The 20,387-nt window shown below is 44.5% G+C and overlaps 1 protein-coding gene across 4 annotated transcripts in view; it reads right to left on the bottom strand.

Annotated features, from left to right (window-relative positions):
• ZBTB35 (zinc finger and BTB domain containing 35) overlaps positions 1-20,387 on the bottom strand; it is a 164,993-nt gene that overhangs the window by 37,268 nt on the left and 107,338 nt on the right. The gene's annotated exons all lie outside the window — the stretch shown is intronic.

The following is a 20,387-nucleotide window of genomic DNA, read 5'->3' as shown; positions in this document are numbered from 1 at the left end:
GAAAGATTAGTAAACTTTGCATAGTTTCAGCATTGTTTATGCTTCACTGAATTCCTTTAAACTTCTTACATTCTTAAAGTGAAAAATAACATTCAAAACAGCAACATAAAAAAGTACATGAAATGGTTATGACCTACAGTCAGTCTCAATTTTGCGTCATGTGCTGTATACAAAATATACTTTTATTTAATCCAGCATGTAAGTCTACATCATGAAAAGTATCATGAATGAAGCCAGTGTGTTGAAAAGTGTCTCATCCTCTGTCAGTTATTATATGTTATCAGTCATTGATTTCCAATCATTTTGTTTTGTTTACATTTTTTTTTTTATTGAGAATGTTATTTTCCATGGTACATCATTATACATTTTCAATTAAGGCAGGATGCCAGGTGTACACAGGCAGTCAGAGAATATAAGTGTATTATGGAGTATCCATCTCATCATACATCGTATAGTTCAAGTAAGAAACAGCAAATTGTACATGGATATTACCTCTCCAGTGATCTGGTGCGAGATTTGTCATGCTAACTAATGCCAGGTGCCAGTATATGTGGGTTTCCTCCGCAAGGGTGTGGGTTGATATGTAGTCCCCCACTCTATCCCGGCATACCTCTTTGATTGGTGCCCATGTTGGTATTCCCAATATATATGAGCCTACTCTGGGGTGCCAGGGGGTAAACATGAAACTGAACTGAGGGGGGGAGGTGGGAGGGGGATGGGAAGGGTCCGGGGAGCCTACAAAATATATTGTGGTAAGTATCTGTTTAGTGGTTGGGTCCAGTTAGTCTATGAACTGTCTGTGGCATCAGAATCGGGGAAAGAGGGATGTCTAAGGGGGGCTGTATCTCCTATCACTAGTCGGGGTACTAGTCTGGTGGGACCCTATTATAGGATCGGTCTTTCATCCGATACGGCTATTGCGTAGTGGCATTTATTTGCGCTATCAGGGACAGGGATAGAGTCTGGGATTGGGATGGTGTAGCCCTGGGTGAGTCTTCTTGTGTTGTCTCTTGTGTAAACTGGAACAGGAGTTCCATAGAGATGGGATGTTTTCAAATCCCCTTCACCTCCGCATCTCTCAATGTTGCTTCCTCCGCTGCCCCCCAATTTAACGGCGCCTATCCACGCTCTCCAATACATGGCTATTCCCTGTTTCGCCAGGAGTATGGCTAAGGATGCAAACTTGCACTGCACCGTTTCTATCTTCCGCCTGCTCAAGACCCCCAGGGCACCTGCCTCCCATGTGGTAATGTGCTGGAGGTGGACAGTCGCCCCAAGAACCCGATGTATCCTACCCCAATATGGCCGGATTACGAAACAGTCCCAGAACATGTGTTTGAAGTTCGCCTCAGGTGTTTGGCATCTGGGGCATGCGAAATGTGTGTCGGGGTAAAATCGGTGGCGGTTGTGCGGTGTTAATTATGCGCGATGTAAAATATTGAATTGAATGTTTTTGAACCGTGCTTTCCGTGTGACTTTCTTTGGGTACTCTAGAGCCTTTTCCCATTCTTGGTCATTAAGCACTCGTCCCATCTCGGCATTTTGGGCATTGGGCCAGTAGAGGGGCCGTGATCAGTTCCCTTATTGCTGTATAATGCCAAATGACTAAGTGCCTGCCCCTGCCCGTACGTAGGATCGTATGTAGTACTGGGTGTGTCGTTGGTTCCCCCTCAGTGAGATTCCAACATTGTCGTGCGTGGTCTACTAATCGTCTGTGCACCAAGAATTGTCCCGGAGGGTGATCGTGTTGATCCCGCATTTGGGCAGATGTTTTCAGCTGCCCATTTTCAAACAGTGCCTCCATCTCTGTCACCTTGTGCTCCGTCCATATCCGTAGGGCTCCGGATGTGTAAGAGGTCTCCTTCTGTGGAAATCCCACTAATGGGAGCAGTGGGGAGTAGAGGGGTAGACCCCATGACAAATGGTGTATGCGCATCATGCATTTGCAGGCAATCGACACCTGTAGGGGGTGTGTACGAGTTGGCTTGGTTCCTGGCATCAACAGTCTCCGGATAGCCGGGAGAGGTATCCGACCGTCGTTAGTAAATGTCTCCTCTATGTGGCGTTCTGCTGTCCAATGGGACAGCCACTTAATCTGAGCCACCAGGAAATAAGCTTTGAATGAGGGGGCCCCTAAACCCCCTTGTGTTGAAGGTAAGTAGAGGGTTCGTAAGGCTACTCTGTCTACCACCTACCCAAATAAATGTTATGATTTCCAATCATTTTAGGGTATACATCTCCTGTTTCTTCTGACAATTTCTAGTCATAGTCCATGCACTGTGTTAAGCTGGACCACTTTGGAATCCTGACCTGAATGAAACATATACAGTGTGCACCAGAACTAGTCCATGATCACTGCTCCAGGGAGCCAAGGTCAGTCTCCCAGCAAGATTTCAGCCTTACTAGTCTTTTTGAGTGTTATTCATTAATGTGTTATATCTTTATTAACCATTCATACCTCCAAAAATAATTTCCACACTTCAGAGTTTCCTGATTCAAAGATGTCGAATCAGTGCTTGCTTTCTTGAAGAGTTGTCACTGAATATAGAGTTGGAATATGTTCTTCAGTAAACTGCATTTTTTCTAAACCAGGTGACCGTACCAAATAAGACTTTATTTGTTATATGGCTATTCTATATCACACTTACAAGGCAACTATGTATGTGTGTACCCTTCCGATGTCCACCCTGTGTTACTTAGAAAGGATACCAGATGAGAACAGATATTGCCAATTTTGGACTGCAAATGGAGAGTGAACGAAGACAATTGTAAAGAGGGAGTAGAAGAGTACTGGAAATCATCCAAATTATTATTTTGTGCACTAAAAGCAAGATGTTTCCTTTTCACAACTTGAGACCATACCATCAAATACAAAAAAAACCAATTCTGATAAAACAGAATACTCAAAAGTATGCAACAGTTAATAGGTTGTGAATGATTTATGTACAAAATAGGCAATCCTAAGAATTCATAGGTTATTGGTTTCGGAGGTCACGCAGATTAAGCCACTGACAAATTTTACAGACTGACGCAAGCAAACCTAAAATAACAGATGATGCATAAAGTCGGAAAAATTGACATGACCACTCTTGGTGCAAAAACTCTTCAATATCCTAACGGTGTGTGATGAAGTAGGCCTTTCATCTGACTATAGATGCCTTGAAGGTTTTTCTTTATAGGGGTATTCCTGCATTAGTGAAGAATCGATGTGACCAAGTTGTCATTTGATTAAAAAAGATTAATTGTTTATCAGAAATGGAGCTTGTGAAAGCTCTCCAGTATAGATACAGCAGGGATGTGGAATTCCTATAGCCCGACGCCCAGGACATATTGTTTGGTGTCAAGGGCAACAAGTTTTCATGTGCATTTTGTCCTTGGGACAAGCAGGCCCAACCCGCTGCAGCACAAACCCTTTGGTTGCCAGTTTTCAGTACCACATTATGGATCAGGGAAGGGCACTGTCTGCAGTTAAGGTAAATTGTTTGCCCATATGTTAATGCTGTTTGAACTTTTATGTATGGGTGATTAATTGAAAGCCTTTATTATTAGGGTGAGCGTTTTAAGTAAATGATGTAAGCTCCGACTGCACTGCGGACAGTGGTACCAATATAAAAATGTGTACGCACGTTTTCAAAGTTTAGCAATATGAGGCTATGTGTAATGCTCCCAGAATGCTTTCTAATTTGATGCAAATATTTGCAGAGGCTTGAAAGCAAAATTTATGATTCTTTGCTTTCAAAATGAAATGTTCATAAAAAAAATGAAAGCAGGAAAAAAAACATTTTGCTAATCTAATGTAACATTTCGGGTACCATTTCTTTGCTGTATTTAGTAACGTGTTAATTTATTTCCCAAAAATATTCATAATGGAAAATCAGTGTGACCAGTTTCACTAAGATTATGGGAAACAAACAAGCTTTGGCAAAGCCAGTAGGTCTGAAATTGGTGGTCAGCTTTTTAGTTATGTCAATTTGTGACTTGTTTTGGCATGGTTTTTGTAAAACCTTATTAGTGTGGGAACTGCCAGGCCCTCACCATCATAACAAACATTGTCGAAAACAAAAATAGTTTTTTGGGTCTCAAAAAGCACACACGGCCACAGTAGTTACTGGCACTGAACAAAACTACTTTGTGTGCCAATATGCTCCTTGTAAAAGAGCAGAACGTTGTCACTCGCAGTTGAGAGAGAAAGAGAAAAAGAGAAAAAGAGAGAGAAAGAGAGAAAGAGAGAGAGAAAGAGAGAAAGAGAGAAAAAGAGAAAAAGAGAGAGAAAGAGAGAAAGAGAGAGAGAAAGAGAGAAAGAGAGAGAGAGAGAAAGAGAGAGAGAGAAAGAAAGAGAGAAAGAAAGAGAGAGAGAGAAAGAGAGAGAGAGACAGAGAGACAGAGACAGAGACACAGAGAGACAGAGAGACAGAGACAGAGACAGAGAGAAAAAGAGAGAGAGAGAGAGAGAGAGAGAGAGAGAGAGAAAGAGAGAGAGAGAGAAAGAGAGAAAGAGAGAAAGAGAGAAAGAGAGAAAGAGAGAAAGAGAGAAAGAGAGAAAGAGAGTGAGAGAGAGTGAGAGAGAGAGAGAGAGAGAGAGAGAGAGAGAGAGAGAGAGAGAGAGAGAGAGAGAGAGAGAGAGAGAGAGAGAGAGAGAGAGAGAATTTTAATAAACACAAAGGGTCATGGTCATCTCCAGACCAAATTAGGGGCCCAATTATTAAAGTCTCAAAAGTGCACCCATGGTATATGTCCTTGCATTAAGTGCAGCTATACGGCTTTTGTGAATTCAAGAATTTACAGAAGGACAATATATAGTACTCCTAGAAAATGTTTATGAACTGCATTTTAGCATGAGCAAATCTGCATGTGTAGATTTGCTCATGCGAAAATCAGAGTGTTTGCAAGTTCATTTCCCTCCAACCACTTTTTCCCCAACTCTGGAACAAGGTTTACGTCAGGACTAAAATGTCGAACATTTCTCAGTATGGAAACATATTAGAGAAGAGTTGTTGAAAACCTTTAAAGCATTCAAGTTAGTAGGGTTGCAGAGACTCAAAAGGGCATTCTAACCCTGGAACTATTGCTTACCACTACCTTCAGTCCCAGTATGTAGATCTGCGGAAATGTGGCATCATAAGGGGACTGGAAGCATTCCAACACTCCTATGGTATAAACCCTGGCACAATCAGAGAGGGTTATAACAGAACTCTTATGTAATGAGATTGCTCCCATAATTTGTCGCTGCACTACATGGAACCAAAGGGGCAAGTAGATTTTGTTACAGGACAAGTAGATTTATGAAGCAACATGGACAAGTAGATATTTTTTTAAATTCCACACACCTGGATAAAGAGACCTATTAAATCTCTGAAGGTAGATTACCTAATTTTACAGAACACAAACGTTTTCCATGAAAGGAGAGCCATTTGTAGGGTGATATAGGTTCAAAAGGCAAAAAGGGTCAGATCCACATTATGAATCATTATGCAGCCAGCAAACCGTAGACCCTATTGACAATATGAACACTGATCTGAATGTACTGAAGCATTACAGTGAATCTAGCAAGGCATGGTCTACATTGGTATCAACGATGCAATGCTCCAAGAAGTCATTGCAACAACATTTTCCTCTCAATCACGCTTTATCAGGAAACATGTCTTTTTTATACAACATAATGTTGCATGCAGAGTTTGTGAAATCATTGTAGTCCAACTAATGTGTGAAGTGTTATTTACTCTGGACTTGCCTGGTAACATCGATCATTCCTTCGGCTGTGGTTGTGTGTTGTTATCTCTGCCTGGCATGTAATATGATCAGTTCTGGTCCTAAACAATAACTTGTATGATTATGCTGAACATGTTGGGGAGAGGAGTTGGCCTAACGGCTAGGGCGGTGGACCTCGAATCTGGAGAACCAGGTTCGAGTCTCGGCAATTACGCTGAACATCCTGTGATTCTGGGCAAATCACTTAATCTCCCCATGCCTGAAGAAATGAATGTGTCCTCATGTAATGCAACTGGTGCTTTGTAAAGCACTCCGATACCCGATTCGGGTCAAGTTCACGCTATATAAAACTCTGTAAAAAAAAAAAAAAAAAACGATGACCATATTGGTAGCATAATAATGATAATATTTGAAGAATATGAAAGATCCATTCCATGATCTCAACGTGGTGCTAAAGAACAAGTTACTTAACTTCGGTAATGCCTTATCTAATGGAGACTATGTAGCCGCCGAGTTCTTACCTTAGAATTATCCCCAGGTGTCAGACTGGATCCAGAAATCTTTAACAGTACCCCTGTGCGCCGGTAGGTGGCGTAGTTCGGCACAGTGTGGCCGCAGCTGTGCTGGAAGTGACATGAGCAGTGTCTATATAGGCACCACCCAAGCATGCCGACGTCAGTTACTTTTCGTGACTTTCAATGACACAACCACGGAGCTAGGAAACACGGACCACTGGACTGGAATACTAGGTCCCTGAAAGGGGAAAAACCTTGTCCCTAGAAATTTGTTCACAGAGTGGGGAGGATGGGTAGGTCGGTAAGACATCTGTGGCTAGACAGTGTCTCTGCTAGATAGTGTCTTTACCAGATAAACAAGTTACTTGGCTTCGGTAATGCATTATCTGATAGAAACTTCTAGCCTCAGATTTCTTACTTTAGATTAGATAACCAAGCAATACCTCCCCGGGGATGGGTCTGCAGACCAATTTCACACGAGGAAGTCCTGCAGGACCAACCAGGCAAAATGCCCATCTTATGGACTGAACTGTCCAGGCAGTAGCTTTTGGTAAACGTGTGCAAGAACGACCACGTTGCTGCCTTGCAGATGTCCAGAACTGGAACACCACGTGCTAACGCAGTGGTTGCAGCTTTAGCTCTGGTAGAATGAGCATGCAACCCCTCTTGGCCACTTCTTAGCCAATGAGTAGCAGATTTTGATACACAGCACGATCCATTGTGAGAAGATACTCTTCTGTATGGCCCGCCCTTTTTTTGCTCTGACATACCCCACGAAGAGTTGGTTGCCCGCCCGGAACTCTTGTGTGCGGACAAGATAGAACAAAGCTCTTTTTTGGGTCTAGACAGTGAAGTTGCTCCTCTTCTTTGGAGGGATGAGGTGGAGCGTAAAAAGTGGGCTACATGAAAGGGAGTGGCCACTTTCGGTAGAAAGGAAGCTCTTGTACGAAGCACCAGTTTGTCTGGGAAAGATGTTCAGGTAAGGCGGCTTGTATAACAACGCCTGAAGCTCACTGATCCTCGGGGCAGATGTTATAGCCACAAGAAAGGCTGTCTTGATGGTAAGGAGTGAGGGGAAGATCGAGATTGAAGTTCCACTGGGGCATAATAAAAGGAGAAAGTGGGAACAAATGTTGTAAACCTTTCAGAAACGTATATACAATAGGGGATTTAACGAGGGATGGATGGTCAGGCACCCGCAGGAAAGCTGAGATGGCAAAAAGATCGCCATTGAGAGTGCCCAAAGCACAGCCCCACTGGGCAAGACAGGGTATTAAGAGGAGAACCTGAGAAAGAGGGGCATAAAGGGGATTGCTATTTCTTTATGTACACCATTTCACAACTGTTCCCCAATGGCAGGGGTATACTGTCTTGGTGGAGGGATGTCTGGATGCCAAGATAAGATTGAAGACTACGGGCAGAAGGCCGAAAGCTGTTAGCTGCTGCTGCTCAATCTCCACACACAAAGGCGGAGCGTAGACAGGTTCAGGTGTAGAACCCTCCCCTACTGCTCAAACAGAAAATCTTCCAGACGGGGCAGCCTGATCAGAGAACCGATGGCCATGCTCAACAGCTTGGAATACCAGACTCTCCATGCCCAGTCCAGAGCCACAAAGATGACTTGGGCTCAGTCATTCCTGATCTTCTTGAGAACTCTGGGCAGGAGTGGTATGGGTGGAAAGACGTACAGAAGGCCTGAGCTCCGCTTGAGACCAAACACGTCTGAGAGAGAGCCGCCTTGGAAACTCCAGCATGCAGAACTGCAGACATTGCTCGTTCTCGGCAGTGGCAAACAGATCTAACCAAGGCTCTCCACGCTGCTGAAAGAGACCTTGAATCACCTCCAGATGGAGACACCATTAGTGATCTGCTAGGCCTCTTCAGCTGAGTTTGTACGCTCTGGCGTTCAGAGAGCCAGCCAGATGTTGAACCATCAGGAAAATGCCCTGATGTTCCAGCAATGTCCAGAGAAGCAGGGTCTCTTGACAAATGGTCCACTACCCCAACCTGCCTTGTTTGCTCCTTATCACATGGTGGTGGTGTTGACTGAACACCTGTACTAGCTTTCATTGCCAGCTGGACTGCCTGCACCTCCAACGGGTTGATGTAGAGTACGGATTGAGCCAGAGGCAAGAGGTCTCTGAACTTAACCTCTGCCAGATGGCCGCCCCATCCCAGGAGTGAGGCATCTGTCACTACTGTGGTTGTGGAAGGGAGAGGGGCCTGCCGCTGACCCAAACGCTGTTCATTAACCACCATTTCAGATATTTTACAGTTCCCTCTGAGATATGGACCATGTCAAAGAGATTCCACTGATGCTACGCCCACTGGAACTTCAGGTCTCACTGCAGACCCCACATATGCCAGCTAGCATGTGTCACATGCAGGAGGCCTTGAAGCCTCAGTCAGTCTCCCCGAAATCCAGGATAGAGGCTGAAATATCGGTATCAAAGCCTGAATATCCTCAAACCACCGTCAGACATGACAGGCACAAAAATACCTGGTGTCCAGAACGGCTTTGATGAAAGGAAGCATCTGAGAGGGAGTCAGGTGTGACTTCCGTATGTTGATGGTGAACCCCAGCAAGGGCAAGAGGTGTACTGTAGTCAGGAGGTGGGAGAAGACAGCCTGGGGCAAGATCACTTTCACCAGCCAGTTGTCGAGCTAGGGGGGAGACTGGCACCCTTGATCTCCCCAGATGAGCTGCAACCACCATCAGTGAACACCCCAGGGGTGCTGGTGAGATCACAGAGAAGCATGGCAAACTGAAAATAGTGGGCAGGCAGAACGGAGATATGAAAGTATGCGTCCTGCAAATCGAATGCTACCATCCAGTCTCCTCGGTCCAGGTAAGGTAGGACCTGAGCGACAGCGAGCATTTTGAACTTGTTCTTGAGGAAGAAATTGAAAGAGCGCAGCTCAAGGACAGGACCAAGACCTCCGTTCTACTTGGGCATTACAAGGTAGCGGGAATAGCAACCACAACTTATTTCTGGTATCAGCACCCTCTCTATTGCTCCCTTGGCCAAGAGCCGTCACTTCCTGGGGGAGAAGGAATAGGTGGTCCTAAGTACATGTTATGGAGGGAAAGGTAGACTCGAAGGGGAGGGAGTAGCCCCTTCAGACAATCTGCAAAACGCATCGGTCCGATGTTTCAGACCACCAGTAGGGTAGGTGATGGCAGATCCTGCCCCGTACTGGGTGTCCATGGTGGTAAGAGGGCAGACTATAAGGGTTTGGGGGCTGCCGGGGGAATGGCCCCGACCTCTGGCTGCCTGATCTACAAGGTCTGGGGGTAGCGCACAGAGGCTGGGAAGCTTACGCACCGCGGTGGCTGGAAGCCCCTTCCGTGGCTACAAAAGGGGTGCAAGACGGATTGGGGGAGACGAGGGTCCATGCGAAGCCTCCAGGACCTGGCCGAAGCCCTACTGTCCTTAAAGTGCTCTAGTGCGGAATTAGTCTATTGCGGAATTAGTCTAGTCTCTGAAGAAACAGGGCACATCCATAAGTACTGTTTGGACATCCCCAGAAAAGATAGTAGTCCTCAACCAGGCATGGTGCCGTAGGGGCAACTGTCAACAAAACTGTCCTGCCTAATGAGTTGGTGGTGTCCAGTCCACATCTAATGTTCAACTTAGTTGCATCTCTTCCATCTGCAACAGCCTGGAAGGCCAGGATTGGGCCTCCTACGGAACCGCTGGCAGCACATGCGCAACCGTATCCCAGTGTGGAAATAGCAGCCCAAAAGGCATGTGGTGGTCATTAACCGCAATGCCAGGATGGTGGAAGAAAACATTTCTTACCTAAGTTGACCAGCCTCTTGGATTCGCATTGCGGTGGTATGGGTGGGCAGGATTTACATAGGAAGTGGAAGCTTGGGCCACCAAGCTCTCCGGGGTAGGGTGTTCTGAGAGGAGTTTGGGGTCCCCTAGAGCAGGGCAGTAGGCTACTGTCCTTTTCACAGGAGCTCCTGTCGCGACCGGTGCCAGGAAAGTCGAGATGGCATGACCAGAGCTGATCCTGATCCATCTGTGGTTCCCCGAGACCCAACTGGTGCCGGAGCTGCTGGCGTGGATCTGGTAGGGGGCCCTCCTGCACCCAGGGGATCCGTAGACGCACGGGAGGGAACAGGCCACCCATATGAGGTGCATAGCCTCAAAATTCCTTTAATTGAGCGGAGGTCGCTCCGGCATCCGGAAACTCGGGGAAGTGCGGAGACAGCCCAGGCACTGCCCTAACTGCTGAATAATGCCATAACTGTCGATGCTCCCTTGTCGGCCAACCAATTAGGTGAAATTGAAGCATGCTTCGATTTCTTCTTGTGGGAGTGCGACTTACCTGAATTGCCTGATGACTTCGAATGTGATGAGGATCTCGAACTCAGTGACCACTACCTCTTGACCAGAATCTGGATCGTCGCAAGTAGAGCCGCCAGGAGCTAGAGAGAATGCTCCCGCAAGGCCTTCGGTGCATGGTGCAGCAATCTGAGCAGGCCTTCGGATCGTGGTCGTGCTCGAGGAACCCAAGGCAAACAATGTGTGGGTCAGTCACCCACATCGAGCAGTGACAGACTCTGCAGAGCTTGAAGCCGGCCTTTTTCGTTGACATTCCTACCGCACACCAGTGTCATGTATGCCCCCTTTTACATACATTGTCCCATCCACACGACAATAACAGTTCTGAACAGATGACCTTTTACCTAGTAGTTTGCTCCCGTCTCTTCACCACCAGGCTCTTAGTAGTTTATCATAATCCCTGTACCTGACTTACATAAACATGACCTCAGGCACTGCATAATTATTCTGTATAAGGCTCACCACTTTTTTCATCCTTAGCCAACTGCCCGCAAATTATCAAATTGTTTTAGAAAAACATTTATGATCGTTTTCAAAACATTTATGATCGTTTTCAAAACATTTATGATAGTTTTCAAAACATTTATGATCGTTTAACATATCGCTTCTAGAAGAAACCCTGGAGTGACCACTAATATATAAAATACTTCTCCCCCTGCAAATGAGAGGAGAATTCTTTCCACTCGGACACAGGGTCCTGCACACTGAATCTACGACATGGAGCGGATCGACATCCCTTGCAGGTGTCATCCTCGGAACAGAGACTGGGTCCTTCATTCTCTACCATCGGGTGCGGGACTTTGTTCTCCCCATGGGGATTCTTGGCTATATACATATATATCTATACACATACACATGCTACACCTACATATCTAGACTAGGTACATTTAGGTAAATTACGTAGGGTGCGCTTTATAGGAGCATGCAAGTGCTACTGTCTTATCTGAACTGTATGTGTTCATCATCTAAGCACTATGGTACAAATGTAGCTACTGTTTACTATATTAGTACTTGCAATATCTTTCGTATGCTTCGGGCTCCTGATTGTCGCAGCAAATATGTTTTACAGAAGACAGACGCTGGATCAATAAATACTTACTGAAACATCCTGTGTATTTTCTGAGAATAAGTAAGCACGAGTGGCTGAGCGAAAAGTACTGTACGCCACAATCCCTGAGGAATCTGGGTTGTCATGTTCAGTGGTTGCCAGAAACTACCTGCACCACAGTAAGATACAGGAAGGGGGGAGTACTGGCACCATACAGCTAGCTGATCTAACGGCTGACATATCCTGTGGGGGTGTCGTGAATCTGTTTGGACACCAAGCCCTCAGCTGAGGCCATCCAAAACGCACAGGTCCTGGGGATTCCTAGGAACTACAGGACACCAGTTGGGAAAAAAACTCACAAAAACTTGATTAAAAAAAAACCAAACATTTACTAAAGGATAGCGCTTCTCAGATCTGCGATGACTGGTGCTGAGAGAAGAGAACTGACGTCAGTGCGCTGGGGTTTCACCTGTATATGCACCATGCACGTCGCTTCCAGCGTGGATGCAGAGCGCAGCAGAACTAAGACATCTACCAGTGCGCAGGTGTACTGTTCAAGAACATTTTTCAGATCCAGTTGCACGCCTGGGGATCATTCTAAAGTAAGGAATCTGGAATTGCAAATCTCTATCAGAGTAACCCCTCACAGAGTGGCATATGTATCGGACTATCAAACTGACATTATTAGTCACTCGACTAGTTAACACAATTCACCTGGATTGTTTTATACACCTACAGGGTAAAATCTTCATTCAAGATGATAACATGTCTATTGCTCTCATTTGCTTGTTCATTTTATCACAGCCACCAAAGTGATAAAATCTGAACCAATCTGGTAGAATCATTGTAGGCAGTATAAAAACCCTTTAAGCTGGTGTGGGGGAACCTCAAGAGAGCAAAATCGAATTCCTTATAAACCATGTGTGTTCAAGTTAAGTAACTAAAGGTAACATTTGAACACCTTGCCCTCGCTGTAGTAGTGGAGTTGGGAGTTAAAAAAATGTTAAAGAATCTACATGGCAAGAGTTAGGAGGCTCAGGAATCAACAAAGTTAACAGACTGTATTTTACATTTGCGTGTTCACAAATCTATCACCCTAAAAGAATGAAAAATACTTCAGATTACTTCACACAGATTGCTTCACATGTATGAAGTTCACTGTGTCAGAGATTAATTGGTTCTATATGCTTTCCTTCCTGAAGTTATATAGGATCTGCGCATTTAAACAAACTAAGGGATTAGTGTCCAGACTGATTCCAGACACCCCCAGAGGATATGTTAGTCTGTTAATCCAGCAAGCTCACAGTGCCACTATGAGTCCATCTTACCAAGGAGTGAATAGCTTCTGGCAGCTATCGAACAGGACAACCCTGACCCCTCAGGGATCGTGGAAACAGTATAATGATTTTCGCTCAGTCGCTCTAGCTCACTTTGTCTCAGAGAAATAAACAGTGGGGACGTTTTCCATAAGTCTTTATTAAACCAGCATCATTATATTGTAAAATACGTGTGCTGCAATAACCATTAGAGAGAACCCGATATATACGATTATGAGCACCAGCAGAGTAAAGAAATTGTAGAATTCTACCATAGTGCTAAAACATCGAATAAATGCAGGCATATGGATACGTGACAGTAATAATGCGCACTCCTGTGATACAAACCCGAACTAGATGTACCTGCGTGCACCTAGCATGTATGTAGGTGTAAAACCAAGGATCCCCTTAGGATAAAGCCAACTCCATTACCTGATGTGGAAGAGCAAAGGACCCAGTCTTGGTCTCAAGAAGGACACCCCCGCGAGGGATGTCAGACCACTGCGTGCTGGAGTGTCTGCATGCAGGAACCTCAGCGTCTTGCGTCAGCATGGAAGTCTTTTTCTCCTCTGGTTTGCTCAGCACAGATGTAGTGCTTATTTACCCGAAAGGTACCCTAAGGGGTTCTAACTAGAAGTGTACTATGAGCATGTCGGGCAAGGATGACGACAGAGGGGACCCTTACACAGAGATATTATGCAGAAGATGGTAATCCTGCTATGATGCCAAGAATCCTCATGCATAATACATGAGGCTAGTTTTTGGAGAAAACCACACGACGGTCATGTAGCACCTAACTAGGTAAGACGTCAGAGTCAGACCGGTTATGTAGAACAATGGTAGGACAGATTTAGGTAAAAGGTCGTGTAACTACCTAGGCCTATATTGGGGTACATTGGGGTTCAGAACATGCCTACAACACCTTATGTCGGAGCCCTAAATGTGGTCTTAGGGATTTAAACTGAGGCATTGGTTCGGTTAGTTTTGAGGCTTTCCATGGTCTTTTGAGCCACATATTTCAAATTGTATGTATAATGCAAGTGTGCAGGTTCCAAAGGGCGTCAATGGCGTAGCAATAATCAATGAGCTCAAATACTCATCATAAACCACGATTACTTCGCTGCCTTTGTCCAAAAGAATTTGCATCATTGAGCAAAGTGATTGATCCCTCTTAAGTCGTCTCTACGGCAAAGGGACTAGGTAAAATGTATGTTAAATGTAAAGGGCTAGCAAGATTACCTATTTCCAGGACATAAACTCACCTTCATAAAGTAAGGACTATTGCAAGGAAGAGAGATAATTTGTTAATTAGCAGTGAGAAAGGTCCAAGGATATGACCAATGGAAAAGGCAAGCTCTCAGATGAACAATTTATTTACTAATTGAATAAGAGATGTGAAAACAGACTTCTTCTGTGAAGCTAAAGAGAGGAAAATATGGAAGTCGATTTAGCTAATCTAGTAAGCAGAAAAATTTCAGTGGACAAAAACTCCTGAAAGCCCTTAAACACTATGCGCTGGATACATTCCTCATTTTAAAAAACTTAATTGAAACCTACACATTCCGGTACTGCACTAAGGAACTGCAGTGAGGAGGTTGCAAGGTCTAACTGGCTTGTTGAGACAATCGCTCAAGTAAGGGAAAAGGTAAAGATGAATACCTTTGCAGCAGATTGAGATATTGACAAAAGAATCATATTTTCTGAGCATTGTCTCCCAATCGCTAGGCTTTGAAATACGTTCATAATTTTCAAGCCATCTACACCACACAACTAGCTGAAATTGTAGTGGTCTAGCGCTGGTCTGAAACTCAGATTCTTTTCTCTATGGTAAAGTAGTAGGAACAGAAACTAGACTGCCACTGAAATTTTAAATAATACAAGATTTTATTTTCCAAGAGAAGGTCTTGTGAGGTTTATAGTACGGACCCTATGGTGGGACAGTCAGTACTGCAATGACGGAACAGCATAACCTTTCATGTTACTCCAAGGACACAAGGTCTGGGTAATAAAAATCTTGGGGTGTAGAAGTTACAATGTCCTTCCACATACACAGGGAGCATTTGCGTTGAAGTCTGTTAGGAAAGGGTCAAGCTGCACTCATGAAAAATTTCTTGTAGTTTTAAGAAAAATAATTAGTCTGATCAAAAGCCAAAGGAGCAAAGCAGAACCTAATGCCATAACAGTGAATAAGTGGATTTGAAACTTTCCTTCAAAAAATAAATCAATCTCTATTATGCATGGATTCATGCAGAGGAGAAGCAATACAAGAACAAATATTTCAGTGGTGCCCATTATAGGAAAAAAAAAACCACAAACACATACCCACCCACCCCCACACTTTTCAAATAAAAATGCACATTTATTCATGTTATCCATTGCAACAGGATTATTAAATCTGCTTGAATAAATGCATGTTTTTAACATGAACCCAAACTTCTTTAGTAATTGTTTTTAATTAACGAGCAGGGTTTCATAGTAACTGATTTGTTCACTTCTCATTTGTTTTTAACAATAGCCAAGGTTTCACAAAATGTAAGTAAATGAAAGGCTGCCGGGGTTTTTTATATTAATTGTTGATTCTAAAAATGTTCAACAATATTGGAATACACTTTGTTGCAATGTCTTCAGTCTTATACTTTATTTCGGCATAAATACCTTTAAAAGTCTTCACATACAACAGTCAAGGAGAAACCAATCATTTTAGAAAAACATTAATTCATATAAAAAGTCATAATTTTTTTTTAGATAATGCCAATTAAAACATTTAGATTATCACTGGTGTTAAAAAAGCTATACAAAAGATGAAAATAAGATAATCTTATGTACAAAAGGATAAAACAGCCCAGAATCACATTAATAAGTGCACAACAAAAGGCCTTATCGCTTGTTGGCCAGAATACTAAAATCAATAAATGTACAATTAGACAAGAAGAAGCCTAGGTAAAGTCTCGGTTAGTGATGTTGTTCCCCATCTATATTGCTTGGTACCATAAGCCATTTAACTGCTGACAACCACCCCACTTCGTGCTGTGCTTCTTCCTTGCACCTTTGTCCTAATACCCCACATGTGGTCGAGAAACATGGCAACTGTGCAGACAAAAGCAGATCTTCGATCGGATTTTTAAATATGCAAGGCTTTCCGGAAGTTCAGTGTGCCCAGTTGCTGACAGATAGGCTTGATCCATTTCGATCTAGGACGTGCATAAGCACGGAAAACGAACACCACATGGGCTACGGACTCCAAAGGAGCCTTGCATCCTGGGCAGTTGCTAGAGCATGGATCTTTGGTATGCCACTTGGCTTTTACCTCATTCACTGGGAGTGTGCCAATCCTGAATTGGATGTAAAGCTTTTTGTCTTGGGACATCTGTATTAGGTCACGTTAAGGTTGCAGGAGTCTGATCTGTTTATGAAGTAGGAATTCTGTGGTTAGTTTTCCCAGGTCAGTCCTGTTGGAATCTGTTTGTGTGACTGATTCGCAATAATGCCTCTTTACTGCATTTGTTTGGAGCAGGGGCGAATAAGGGTTTTCCCAGCCTTCTCTAAGCCAAATACAAGCCTCTTTACATTGCTTAGCAACCCAACCTTGTTAAATACGTCTGGGCGGATGACCTCTGCCATACCTTCGGCATAGGGCAATAATTCTGCGGTCCTCCGGACTCTGGCCCAGGATAACAGTGGATGAAGCTTGGCTATATCTCTAATGGGGTGTCGACCCATTCTAACATTAGGGGATGGAGTGGGATACTTTAGGGCAGCATCACTAAATTCCTTTAAAATGTATGATCTGATCTAATGTGCTCCATTATCTTTTCAAAGCCCCACAACTCAGATCCATACAGGGCAGAGCTAACAGCTTTGCGATTGTAGACCTGCAGAGCAGCAGCAACTGGTCTGCTGTAAGAGGAGCGAGGTTCTTTCGCTAGTGCGTTGCACGTTTATGATTCAATGTCATTTTTAGGACTCGCCTACGCAGCGCGCATGCAATGCATAGGAGGGCCTTTAGCCGTCGCTCTGCTCATTTTCAAGCACACACTCGTGCTTCTGGGGGAATCCACCTTGCGGGAGCGAGCAGCGGCGCGCCACAAGCACGAGTGTAGTGCTTGAAACGTGAACAGGCACACGCGTACCTAAGAATGCCCGCGTTCTCCCCTGCGCACACAGACGCTCACACATGTGCGCTCTCCAATTGACTGCCCTGAGGTCGAGAGCCTGGCAACATCTTTTATGCAGCGAGGAGTATTTGTTATGCTGCGTTAAATGCCAGCCGAAGTCAACATTGCTCCACCAGTGCCCGGCGCGCAGCAGCGGAAACAAGAGCAAACGGTGACAAAAGAGCGAGAGAAAATGCCACAGTGATCGCGGCACACACTCCCGATTGCAGAGGTCCTCCAGCACAGCTCAGCTTGCCTGCTGCAGCCACCACTGCCAATGCTTCTAGACTTTCATATAGATATATTGATCCATATATACATCTTGAGGGCAGTGAGAAAACACAATTAAGATATCGTTTGGTGCCCACTTTCTGGTTTGTTACGTGTTTAAATCATGTTAACCTAACAGGAAACGTGGAAAGAAATTACTATTTGACTGTTGCTTGCAAGTAGTAGTTCATTTGGTCTTAAAATGCTGGGGTGTAATTTAATTGGTCGTAGTATATTGAATCATCGAAAACTCTGTACTCAAACATATGTACATGTTATAAAACAACAAAGAAAGTTTTAATTTTTTGACTTCTCTCTTCCTTGTAGATTTGTCAGCTTTCATTTGAAAAGATCCAAATTCTGATAGCCTCTAAACTTTCAACTTGTTTCAGGATTGCCATTTCCTGTTTTCATATTCCATGGAGTAGATTAGGAGGTACATGGCTCAGGAGTGTTGCTCCCTGGTGGCGTTAAGCATAAGAGATCTTCGGTCGAAATGTCAAAACGGGGGCTGGACACATGTTTGAGCTCCCTGAGCCGTCACTTGGGATCAGGAGGGGACCTTGCATGTGTTCATGTGCAGAGCGATTTCCAACTGAGCCTCCCTGAGCCAGCTGCCACTAGAAATCTATTGAGAGCAGGCTGCCTTGCTGTTTGAGTAATTGACGTAAATACAAATTGCCTTTTTTAATAGAATACCTAACCAGCATTCAGTATTTTAAAACGTAATAATTGACCGCAAATAAGCACCAGTCAGTCCCTTAAGTCTGCCGTGCCTTCTCTTCACTCACAGATTATGTACCTTGCCTGGTTCAGCACTCCCAGGCTGAACAGAGTAGTTCAGTTTTAATATGGCTCTTAATTCTGGATTTCTTCCTGTTCTTGAGAGGTTTACGTTTGGACAAATATTAGAACTCGGACAAAAGGACGTGGTGAATTGCCAAAGATCAAACAATGTATTGCTTAAGCATGGGAGCTTGGATTAGAACAGGTCTCTGGCTCCTAGATCGGAGGCCGCCAGTTTAGCCTCTAGACTCTATCTCATCCTTATATACATGCCTTCCCCCCTGCTCGCCAGGACCCTTATCTAAAGACGATTTCGCCTTGAATGGTCAGACCATTTGCTGCGTCTAACATTTGGTTTATACAATAAAAGACAGCAGCCCCTGGAACCTCACCAAAGTGCTTGAAAATTACTAAAACTGCCAGAGACCATAATGAGTAAGAAAACAAGCATTGGCATAGCCAATAGGTCTCCCCTCTGGGACATTATAAGTGTTTGGTTATCCAGCACAATATCGTTGGTGCAACATCAACTGTTGCATGGCTAAACCCCTTTAAGGTCCCAAAGGCGAGACCTATTGGCTATGCCAATGCTTGTTGTTATATGGGGCTTCCAAGACATTTAACCCCTGGATAATTGAAAGTGCTTACTCTTTCCAGGGGTATCCCTACTAAAGTTGGCTTGCCCTTATATTACTTGTATGGATTGAAATTGAATTTTGTCTTGCAAGTATTTATTTCAAGACCCTGAGCATTGCAAACAAGATTAAAGCTATTTAGTAATAACTGCAACCCTGCCGGGGTTTTGGACACCAGCAGGGTATCATTTGCAAATAAAAGGGTCACCATCTTCTCCCCGCCTTAGGATGGGGCATCAGCAGGCTCGTGATAAAAAAAAAAAAAAAAAACTTTACGACTTCATTCATGTAGAGGGAAAACAGCGTGGCTGCCAAAACACAACCTTGGCGGACTCTCCTACAAACTGGAATGCGGTTTGTAAGTTGCCCCTGCCAGCTCTCTCTTTTCCGAGCAAAATAGTTTTTGTTAAGTCGGATAACCAAATTGAGAATTGGAGGTGGAATTCCCATATCATTCAGCACTTACTATAGCTTCGGTCTGGGGACTAGATCAAAGGCAGTCTTCAGGTCAATAAAAGCTAAATACAGACTGCCCTGACCAATTAGTACAACTTTCCAATAAAGCAATAAGAGGCGAAAGCCTTGGACTGAAGCCTGCTTTGTAACGCGTTAAGATAGCATTGTCATCTGCCCAAACCTGGATCTTCTGAAGGAGGGCTCAACTAAAAACGTTTTGCAGCACGTCTATCAGGCTAATAGGCCTGTAGTTACAAGGCTGGTCCCCTTTTTTAGGTCTCGCCTGGCGAAAGCGGCGCATGCGCTGCTCTTGCTATTGCGAGTACCTTTTGGAATCGATTATGCCGAGGGCTTTCATGCACACGTCTGCATGGACAAACATGTCTGCTGTTGCCATTTGTCCATAGCAAACAGCATGCACGTGTCTGTCGGACTGTGGACAGTCTGACGCCATCTTGCGTTAGTTTCCTCTCCCCCCCCCCCCCCACCCGTGACGTTTTTTCGGGCCTTTTTAAAAAAATTACTTTAATGAGCGCAGTGCCCGCTAGGGACACCGCGCTCACTTTGCGAAAATATAAATAATCGGCTTCCCAAGGCGGAGGGCAAAGTTAGCCGCTTGTTTTACGTTGATTCGAGAAGGAGAGCTCAGCGAGTCAACCCGCAGGTTAAGAGAAAGATATTCGCGCACATGGTTTACAGTGATATGGAAAAAAGCTTATTTGATTCGCCGCTGGCCATGAGTTGCATTTGTAAGCGGGCCATGCTTGCGGAGTTACACTATAGTTGCGTATTGGCACTCGAGGGCGAGTGCTGCTTAGCGTGTGGGTTCCAGCGAGACCCTGCGCTGCCTTCTGTATCACAACACCCGTGTCTCGTTTTTTTAAGCAACTTAAGTGCTGACAAAGGCAACACAGATTAGAATCCCCATTTTGTAAGAGTGCTCACCATTCAAACCCGAGGTGAATCACACTACATGCACATCACATCCCACACAGCTCCCTGTCCATACAGGAGGCAGTGAAGCGGCCCAGCTGTAGTCGACTCAATGAATGCTGCACAGACAGGTTGGCAGACGGCATCTCAGCGCGATACGCAAACAGGCCTGTGCTCCCGCTCTATAACAGCTGCCAACAACCTTCTAGC

This window comes from Triturus cristatus, chromosome 2_1 (genome assembly GCF_964204655.1).
Source record: "Triturus cristatus chromosome 2_1, aTriCri1.1, whole genome shotgun sequence".
NCBI classification, from domain to species: domain Eukaryota; kingdom Metazoa; phylum Chordata; class Amphibia; order Caudata; family Salamandridae; genus Triturus; species Triturus cristatus.
This window is presented reverse-complemented; position numbering and strand designations above follow the sequence as displayed.